This window comes from Quercus robur, chromosome 1 (assembly GCF_932294415.1).
Source record: "Quercus robur chromosome 1, dhQueRobu3.1, whole genome shotgun sequence".
In the NCBI taxonomy this organism is placed as follows: domain Eukaryota; kingdom Viridiplantae; phylum Streptophyta; class Magnoliopsida; order Fagales; family Fagaceae; genus Quercus; species Quercus robur.
In genome coordinates, this window is record NC_065534.1 from 5821557 (window position 1) to 5832843 (window position 11287).

Consider the following 11287-nt stretch of genomic DNA (forward strand, 5'->3'; position numbering starts at 1 on the left):
GGTGGTCATTCCCATGATTGCCTTCATAGAGGGAGGGATGACCATTCCCATGGGTACCATCACTAGAAATTATCTTAGGTTTTTTAGGTTATCTCCCACACAGTGCACCCCAAATATGTTCAGGGTCTTAGGGAGTATAAAAGCCTTAAACGAAAGAATGAACTTAAACTTGACCCACCACGATGTGAATTGGGTATACAATCTACACAATTTGAAGGGGCAGGGATATTACTTCAAGTCAAGGTATCCCAAAATAAGGCTAATCCAGTGCCTCCCCACTTCAAACAAAAATTTAAAGGAGGATTTCCTTATCTTTTCTGGGGAATGGCACGACGGCCTACCTTGTCCAATGGAGGAAGGAGAACCAGGTGGGGGTATAGCTATAGATTCATGAATTTTGGTTTATATTTCTTTTTCGTGTCTCAATATTCTTGTTTCTAATGAAAACCCATTCTAATTCAATGATTTTGCATACAAGCGTGCTACCAAACCCAAGCTCAACTTAGTCAACAGAGCGAGCTTGGATAGGATATTGCAAGCCGAGGTGTATGTGAACGAAGCTGACGGTCAACTCCGAGCAGCCCATTTAATCCTTGGATACACACCCCTCTCGTTCGCCTTCCAAGCCCCTAAGTACGTAATCAAAGCTCGTGACCCTCGGCTCCACCGTATCAGTGTTGCCTATCAAGGGTTCATCTTTCCAGAGGGTGTTCCACTCCCCAAAGATACTCCCCACACCCAACCACTTTTTATGGCCACTCCTTCAATTGGAGCATCCTCATCCCAGCCTGTTCTCGAGGAAGAGGAAGAAGGAGAAGAAGAAGAAGAAGAAAGGAGCCCAGAAGAGGTTGTGGACCTGTCAGACTCCTCGGACGAATTTGAGGTTTTCAACCAAACTCTATCCCCCGAGGACATATTTGACGAAATGGGTGTCCAGAGGAAACGCTAGAGGAGTTTGATGGAGCTGATAGAAAATCAGCTTGGAAAAGGTGCACTGGGGAAATCTACACAGTCTCAAATTCCCCCTCCTCTTCCCAAATCTCCTCCTCCTGCTCCTCACCAACCTCAACCAATCAGACCCGAACATGATGATCCAAAAAGGAAAAGGGAGCAGAGAGGGAAAGATGTGGTTGAGGCTGGAAGAGCCTGTCCGACCCGGGAAGACGAGGCCCAACGAGCTGCGAAGCAACAAAAGGTCAGTCACACATCACAACGGAGCCTGGAGAGGTCGGACACTCAGCCTCCAAAGCCACGAGCCTAGCTCCCAGCACCCATGCACGGCGGGGAGCCCCTGAAGGATGATGCATCACTCAGGGACTTCAACGGGGGCATTGGGTGCCACGTCACCTCGGTCGTGGAAGAGGCCTTGCTGCTCCCAAAAGATATGTCCAACCTGCAGAGCATGAGGAAGAATGAGGTCTTCCTCAACTATAAAAGATATTTGGGCATGGTAAAATGTTAACCCCACTTTTTTTTTTTTTATAATCATTATTTGTAGACATATACTTTTTGTTGGCTATGGTATTAATCCTTTTCTTTTAGGCTATCCAAGTCACTTTCAGGCTGGAGGAAATTACCAATAACTGCTACCAGCAGTTAGAAGATGAGAGGAAAAGACGAAAAACGGCTGTGCAAACACTGACCATATCAGAAAATAGCATTGCCGAGCTGAAGAAAAAGTTGGCCGAGGAGCAACAAGCTCGCTGCAGTGCTAACTTGGCGCGCAAAGGCAAGCCGAGGACCAGAGGAAGCGTCTGCGCGAGACAACTGATCAACTGACTGCTGCCAGGGAACAGATGGCAGCACTCAAAAAACAACTGGAGGAAGCCTAAAGGCTAAAAGATCAGGCTGAAAAGTCCAAGGCTAAAGCTGAGAAGGCAAGGATTGAGGCTAAGAAGGCTAAGGACGAGGCCGAGCAAAAGGGTTATGACCTCAGAGTGGCTGAGACCAAGGAAAACCTTAGGCAGAGGTCCCAGCTGTGTGTCGCATTTACTGCACCCAAACTTGGTATGAAGCCCTTAATCGAGCTGGGGTTGAGGCTTCTTCTGAGTTAAGGAAACCAGAAAATGTGTTTTACCCTTCTGCAATACGAGCCTCAGTCCTTCTTTCTATTCAAGATAAGGTGGCTTCTGTAGCTGTTGATCCAAATAAAGAAGTACAGCCTCAGGATCCTCCTCTTCCCAGCCAGCAAAGGCCAACAAAAGAAATCGATGCTCCCCAAGAAGTACCCTCGGACAAGGCTGCAGTTGTTCTAGAGGTAGGAGCAACTTCCCAGGGCTTCTAGCAAGACTTGGCTTCAACTGTATTGCCTGCTGAGGGAGCCTCCAAAGGTAAAGAAGGAACAACTATCTCGGAGGCAGATAACCCAACCAACAAAACTTCCAAGCTTCAGATCAAGTTGAAGAAATCAGTCTTGCCTTGTAATATAATTATGACTTTTGTAAGGCATTTTGTCCCCCTTTCTTTTTTCTTCTTTTTTAGACATATTTTAATGAAGTATGCGTTTTTAACCTCTTGAATTCTTTTGAGTTATTATTCATTTCATTTTTATTTTATATGTTTTGTTACTTTGGTTTTGAGTAGTTTCCATCTTAACTGTCCTTTGTCTGTACAAAAGAAAAAACATAGTTTACACATGCTTTTAATTGGCAGTTAAAATGGACGATAACCATTGAATCCATAACATTACATAGACATATTTTGAATACATATATATCTATTCTAACAAGTTTAACCTCAATTAAACATCCAAGCGTTTAATTAAATAAAGTCAAATCTGGAGGGCCTCAGTATGCTCTAAACGATGCTTATAGGCTTGTTGAGGTTTATATCTTTACTAGGTGATCACTAACCCTGTGATCTGAGAATGGAAATTAAGGGTTTACTCCCTTTAAGTGCTCAAATTCGTGTTGAACTGGCATTTTAATAGTACGAGGGTGTATCAATTTCTATTGAACCTGTTTAGGGCTTCAATAAATGTCATAGGGTATTAATTTCCACTAAGTTTATGGTCCGAGGAATCTAACATAACTTAGTTTCTGTTTAATACTTCAATTGATGTCATAGGGTATTAATTTCCACTAAGTTTGTGGTCCGAGGAACCTGACATAACTTAGTTTCTGTTTAATACTTCAATAGATGTCATAGGGTATTAATTTCCACTAAATTTTTGGTTCGAAGAACTTGACATAACTTAGTTTCTGTTTAATACTTCAATAGATGTCATAGGGTATTAATTTCCACTAAATTTGTGGTCCGAGGAACCTGACATAACTTAGTTTCTGTTTAATACTTCAATAGATTTCATAGGGTATTAATTTCCACTAAGTTTGTGGTCTGAGGAACCTGACATAACTTAGTTTCTGTTTAATACTTCAATAGATGTCATAGGGTATTAATTTCCACTAAATTTGTGGTCTGAGGAACCTGACATAACTTAGTTTCTGTTTAATACTTCAATAGATGAGGGAGCACATGACATATGATTGGAACAAATTAAAGGGAAACTAAACAGGACTATTTTTATTAATAATAATACCTTTTTAGATTGTTTACATTCTAAGGGTGGAGTACACCTTTTTCATCTAAATCTTCCAAATAGTAGGCACCTATTCCCGCCACTGAAGTGATCCGATATAGTCCTTCCCAATTAGGCCCCAATTTTCCCCATGCTGTACTCTTGGTGGTTCCCAGAACTTTCCTTAGTACCAGATCTCCTACAGCTAAAGGCCTCAGCTTTACATTGGTATCATAACCTTGCTTAAGCTTATGCTGGTAGTAAGCCAATTGGACCATCTTATTCTCCCTTCGGTCTTCGATAAAATCCAGACTCCTTTCCAACAACCCATCATTACCGCCCAGGGTAAATGCGCTAGTTCTCAACGTTGGGAAACCAATTTCTAGAGGGATTACGGCCTCAGCTCCATATGTCATTGAGAAAGGGGTCTCTCCTGTTGATAGTCGAGGTGTTGTTCGATACGTCCAAAGGACATGTGGTAATTCCTCCACCCATTTTCCCTTTGCATCGTCCAACCTCTTTTTAAGTCCACTCACTATAATCTTGTTGACAGCTTCAGCTTGCCCATTCCCTTGAGGATAGGTAGGAGTGGAATATCTATTCGTTATCCCCAGGTCAGAGCAGTATTGCCTAAAGGCTTTACTATTGAACTGAAGGCCATTGTCCGAGATAAGGGTATGGGGAACCCCAAATCGAGCAACGATATTCTTCCAGATAAACCTTTTAACATCTACGTCCCTGATATTAGCCAAAGGTTCAGCTTCGACCCACTTAGTGAAATAATTCGTGCCAACCAGCAGATACTTTTTGTTCCCTAGTGCTTTAGGAAAAGGACCTACGATATCTAAACCCCACTGAGCAAAAGGCCAAGGGTTGGAAAGAGGATTAAGAATTCCTCCAAGCTGGTGGATGTTTGGAGCGAATCTTTGACATTGGTCACATTTTCTAACATATTCTTGCACTTCTTTCTGCATATTTAGCCACCAGTATCCTTGAGTAATAGCTCGGTGAGATAGGGATCTTCCCCTCGTATGACTTCCGCAAATTCCTTCATGTAGTTCCTCTAGGAGTGACTCTGATGTCTCAGGATGTACACAAAGCAGATATGGCCCAGAAAAAGAATGTTTATACAACTTTCTATCCTCGGACAACTAAAACCGAGGAGCTTTCCTTCATATTTTCTCAGCTTCTAGTTTCTCCTCAGGCAATATATCCCTTTCAAGGAATAACAGTATAGGGTCCATCCAGCTCAACCCCAAATTAACTTGATGGATCTGGAGCAAATCTTTCCTCGTTGGGGTGGGAATGCATAAATCCTCGACAATTATCACTCGGGACAAATTCCGTGCCGAGGAGGTGGCAAGGGTAGCCAAGGAATCTGCATGGGTATTTTCACCTCTGGGGATATGTGACAAATCGAAGGATTCAAATTTCGTTTGTACACTCCTAACTTGACCCAAATATTCTTGCATTCTTGTATCTCAGGCTTCCAATTCCCCTTTTACCTGACCCACGATCAGTCTTGAATCTGAGAGCATTTCCACTGCCTTTCCACCCATTTTCTGTACCATAGTCATTCCCATTACCAAAGCCTCATATTCCGCTTCATTGTTTGTAGCCGAGAATCCCAGCCTCAAGGACTTTTCAATGATGATCTTTTCGGGGGATACCAGAACTAGCCCCACTCCTACTCCTCGTTGGTTTGCTGCTCCGTCCACATATACTTTCCAGGATGAGGTGTCCTGTGCGAAGATTAGGCCAACCGATTTTTCATCCATGTCATGTTGCTTCACCTCTGCTTCTTCTGGAAGTTCAACAAACTCAACTACTAGATCGGCAAGGACCTGGCCTTTCACAGATGTACGAGGCATATATTTGATATTGAAAGCCCCTAGAATCGTGCCCCATTTAGCAATCCTCCCAGTATAATCTGCACTTTGAAGTATGGACTTGAGCGGTAATTGAGTCAGAATCACCACGGTGTGCGCCTAAAAATAATGGGGGAGTTTTCGCGTAGCATGTACTACCACCAGGATAGCCTTTTCCAATGATAAGTACTGCACCTCGGCTTCATGAAGTGACTTACTTACGTAATAGACTGGTCTTTGGATGCCACTGTCTTCTCGTATCAGAACAAAACTTACTGCATGGGAGGCTACCGCCAAATAGGCAAACAGGACTCATCCACCTCAGGACTATACATGATAAGTGGCCGAGATAGGTACTCTTTCAATTGCTGAAACGCTACAGCACATTCTTCAGTCCATTCAAATCCTTTCCATTTGTGCAGTAAAAGGAAAAAGGGTCTGCACCTATTAGCTGACCTAGATATAAATCGGTTCAAAGCAGCTGTCATCCTTGTCAGTTTATGCACCTCCTTGGGATTCCAAGGTGCTTGCAAGCCATTTATGGCCTTAATCTGATTTGGATTCACCTCGATTCCCCTGTGAGTCACCATGTAGCCCAAGAACTTTCCAGAGCCTACACCAAATGAACACTTTGAAGCATTCAAATGTAACTTGTGCTTTCTCAGAATTCCAAAAATGTTCGCAAGATCTCCCACATGCCCAGACACCACTTTGTTCTTTACAACCATGTCGTCGATATAGACTTCAATGTTCCTGCCCAATTGTGGTTCGAACATCTTAGTCATCATCTGTTAATAAGTAGACCCCGCATTTTTTAAACCAAAGGGCATCACTTTGTAATGATAGTTTCCAATGGGAGTAACAAAAGTTGTCTTTTCTTGATCATCCAATGCTAACGGTATTTGGTGATATCCTTGAATGCGTCCAAAAAGCTCATCCAAGGATGACCTATCGTTGCATCCAGCAACTGGTCTATCCTAGGCATAGGGAAAGGGTCCTTAGGACAAGCCTTATTGAAGTCTGTAAAGTCCACGCACACTCGCCATTTCCCAGTCTTCTTTTTCACCACCACCGTGTTGGCTAACCATTGGGGGTAAAAAACTTCCTTGATAGCCCCAGCCTGCTTGAGCTTGGCCACTTCATTTCTGACAGCTTCTGCATGCTCTTTTGATGGACGCCGAGGTGGCTGTCTCTTCGGGGTGATGGAAGGATTAACATTTAGATGATGACAGATGAAACTTGGGTCAATACCTGGGGCTTCATATGCGCTCCACGCGAACACATCAACATTTTCTCTAAGGAATTCAACCAAATGCTTTCTCTCCTGCAGAGGCAGTTTAACTCCAATCTGAAAGAACTTCTCCGGATCATCACCAACGATTACCCTCTCCAAATCTTCGCACTTCGCCTCGTCAGCTGGTCCGTTGAAGGGTAACGTCGGGGTTTCTGATTGCTATAAATCGTTATCAATGGTGGCCGAGGTTTCCACCTTGGGCCGATGTTAGATAGCCGCTACCAGACATTGTCGGGCCACAGTTTGATTTCCTACTATCTCCAAAACCTGGTCTCCGGATGGGTACTTCATCTTCTGGTGTAGAATAGAGGAGACAGCCCCCAGGGTATGAAGTCAAGGTCTGCCCATAATGGCTGTGTAGGGAGAGAAGACATCTACGACGATGAAGTGCACCTCCACCACATCCGTACCGGTCTGCACAGGTAATATGATCTGACCTTTTGGGATAACCGTCTTTCCCTTAAAACTCACCAGAGGAGAACTGTAAGCCGTCAAGTTCTCAGGTTTCAAATTTAACCCTCTATACAAGTCGAGGTACATTATGTCAGCAGCACTGCCCTAGTCAATCATCACCCTTTTCACATCGTACCCACCAATTCTCAGCTAACTACAAGAGCATCATCGTGAGACTGTATAGTTCCAACTTTGTCCTCATCTGAAAATCCCAACACCAACGGGGCACCCATCTTGGCTCTCTTAGGCATTGAGCTAGACTCCTCGGCCGGAGAATGGGATACCAACATTACCCTGGAAGGACAAGATCCAGTCCTTCCCGAGGCAACAAAAATAACGTTTATTGTGCCAATAGGGAGTCTTGAAGAAGCATCCCCATGAAGCTCTGAGCCCGCCTGGCTTAACCAACCACTGGAATGATGTAAGAGTTGCTTCAACTTCGCTTCTCGGACTAACTGGTCCAAATGGTCCTATAGATTCTTGCAATCCTCTATTGTGTGTCCATGATCCTGATGATAGTGGTAATAAAGATTCTAGTTGCGTCTCATACAATCTCCTACCATCTTGTTTGGCCATTTGAAGAACGGCTCATTCTTGATCTTCTCTAGTACTTATTGCACTGGCTCTCGAAACACAGCGTTAACTGCCTGGGTGTTGGCAGATCCTGACTGCCCTGCAAAGTCTTTCCGAGGTCAGTTATTATTGTACCGGTCCGACCTAAAATCCCTCCTCTCCTGAGGGATCAACTTAGCCTTTCCTTTCCCCTGCAGTTGATCTTCTTCTACTCTTGTGTACTTGTCAATCTGATCCATCAATTGGCGTACACTAGTAACAGGTTTACCAGTTAGAGATTTCCTCAAATCATGCTCAGTTGGAAGACCAGCCTTGAAAGTGCTAATAGCCACATCATCGTGCTCTCCTTTTATTTCATTAAACATCTCCTAGTATCTATCTGAATAAGCCTTCAGAGTCTCACCCTCCCGCATGGACATAGACAATAAGGACCCCAAAGGCCGAGGAACCCTGCTGTAAGTAATAAATCGAGCACCAAAAGCCCGGGTGAGTTTTTTGAAGGAATCGATAGAATGTCCCCTCAAACTGTTGAACCACCTCATTGCCACTAGGCCCAAGCTAGATGGAAAGACCTTACACATCAAGGCCTCATCTTTGGAGTGAACAGCCGTCCTCTGACTGAAATGGCTAACGTGTTCTACCGGGTTAGTCCGACCATTGTAAATGGTGAATGTGGGTTGATGAAATCGCCGAGGAAGGCTCGCATCTTCAATGTTTCGTGTGAAGGGTGATTTAGAAACTTGACTCAACGCCTTGTTCATGGCATCGTTGCCCAAGCCTCTACAAGGTGGGCTTCTGTACCTATGTCTATGGTGGTGCTCCTCTTCATAGGAAAAGGTCTCGCTGGGCGGAGTTCTGGACCTCCGTCTATAACTAGCACCGTTTGTCTCTTTAGAGGACGGCTCAGAGCTTAGCGGTGAACGTCTTCGCCGAGCATGACGCAGCTCCCTCTTCAACTCGTCGATTTCATGTAGCATGTCTTTGTCATTTTTTGCATGGGAAACATGACTCTTCCCTCAAGATTGACTTTAACCGGTATGAGCTGCGTGCACACTTCCCTCACGGCCCCCTCTCCGTTCGAGGCTCCTGCGCTGATTGCCATGCTGGGAACCCCTTAACTCTGCTTGATGTAGATCAACATCTATCTGGTGTGGTCCTGCTACTGCTTGGTGTGGACCTGCCTCCTCCATCGTGCATGTTGTAACCAAATCTCCTTTAAACTAGATCAAACTCTTCCCACAGACGGCGCCAATTGTAAGGACTGAAATGGGATTAGACCCAAAATAGGATTGGGTTCTAACCCAAGCGGCCCAAACAATAAATTTGTAGAGCGTGGATGAAAGAACTAGATCTACTCCAGAATAAAAACGATTAAACTTGGTAATTTAAGATTGTTAAATACATGTAAGATGAGAAAATCTGTTCTCGGAGTAACTCCAGGGGTTTATATTATATTGTACTTGTTAAACAATAAGATCATACAAGAGTTCGTAGTCTTCTTCTTCTCAAAATCATTTTTCTCTTTTTGGCGCATTTTCCTATGTTATATACTTCAATCTTGGTATCATCCCTACCGCACACGTGTAGGTTAGATTCGGGGAACTCCTTTTTGTCCCATCCAGCACCTCCCAGAACCATCAACTAGTAGTTGTAAGGCTGCTTGATCACTGTTCAGGCATCATTTTCACATTAATGCGGCCAGAGAGTTGGTTGGGAGGTATTTAATGCGGAGGTAGCAGCCTTTGAAGATATTTGTTTGCCCCTTTCCTTTTTCCACCCCTTGTCCAACGTCCAACCCTTATTTGTGATGTAACTTTGAAGAAAGTCCATGATGATATGGCACTCTTACTGACCTCGAACACTAGATACTGAGATGGCTTTTCTCCTCGGACACTTGTTGGACTTATCTCTTATTATCTCTACTCTTCTCTTTATTCTATTCCCCTTATAATTTCATCTGAACATCCTCGGATGGTCCAATCTCCTCAGATTGGGCCATAGGCCCATTTAGTACAACCTTAACAGTACCTCCTAATTAAATAGCCCCCACACACATAGTATAAATATAATGTTTTTATAGAAACCCAAAAATTATAATGAAACTTCTTTTAATAATCTTGAAATTTTTGGTAGTTAAGTTTTAATTGGAATAATAATTTATTCTTTACAAAAAAGTAGTACTAGAATTTTACTTTACCAAAAAAAAAAAAAAAATGGTTCCAGCGTGATAGTAGGTTGTGGAGAAAAACAAAAGAACCCAATGGACAATGTGTGGGTGTTCACCAAACTGCAAAAACCACACAAAACGTAAAAACCGCACTAAAACCACCCACAAAATGGCATAACCGCACCGCACCGCAAGTAACAGTGCACCGCACCGCATGGTGCAGTGCAGTTGCAGTTTTATAATAAAAAAACCGCACCCTCATTATATATTAATATATATTTTTTTTAATATTAAATATATTATTAATAGTTTAATAACCCTAGTTTTCAAAAAAAAAAAGTTTAATAAACCTAGCAAGTGTTGATTAGGAAAATCAGCCCAAAATAAAGAAAAACTAGCTCAATAATTTAAAATTTGGCCAAAAACAAAGGAAAAAATCAATTTTGGGCTGGGTAGGAAAAATCCAAAATTTGAAAAATATACCAGCTTCTAACCGCATCTTATATGCCGCACCACACATGTAATCGCAAAAATGAGGTGCAGTGCAGTTATGATTTTGGCTAAACTCTAAACCAAACCACACCACACCACATCGCATCGCACCGCACATGTGACTGCAAAAATGAAATGCGGTGTAGTTATGATTTTGGTTAAACCACACCGCAAAGCGCTGTACTAAAATTGGCCCAAAATTGTACCACACCACAAACACCCCTAGGTGAAAGCACTCTATAATTAATCATACTTTGTTTGCACTCTACTGCTTAATCAAAGACAAAAACAAATTTGTCGTGGTTTGGAGTGAAGGAAAATTGCCATTTGTGCAATCGGATAATTACTACAGACCATTCACGACTGGTCACTATCTTTATATCTTCTTAATAAAATAAAATAAAAACAAAACAAATACAAGTAAGAACCTCATGTACAACTGCTACAATTGGTCCCAACCTTACCCAAAAAAAAAAAAAAAAGTCACCATTCACTCAATCATTTTTGGGTTACTAAACGAGTTACGGTTGTGTGTATGGTCTGCCATTGACGTGAAACCATAATGGTTGGTTAGTCATCTATGTCAAGATATGTTATACTTGCTAAGATAACAAATTATTGTCATAAAACTAATTACCACACCCTCTAGTTAGCCAAGATTTTAAGCCAAACCATTAGAAAATACATTTTTATGAGTAATGTTGTGGATTCAACTCCAAAAATCGAATACACGTAGAATGCATGGATATAAATCATATCAACCAAGGTGTTTTTGATTGAATTTTGACCATCTGCAGTTGTTTAAAACAAACCTGATTTTGGATTTTGAGATATAATAACCCTTGCATGTTGCAGCAACAAGAACTAGAATGTTTAGATGACATTTGTAATAATAGTGACTTGTAGTTGTGCAAATAGAAATA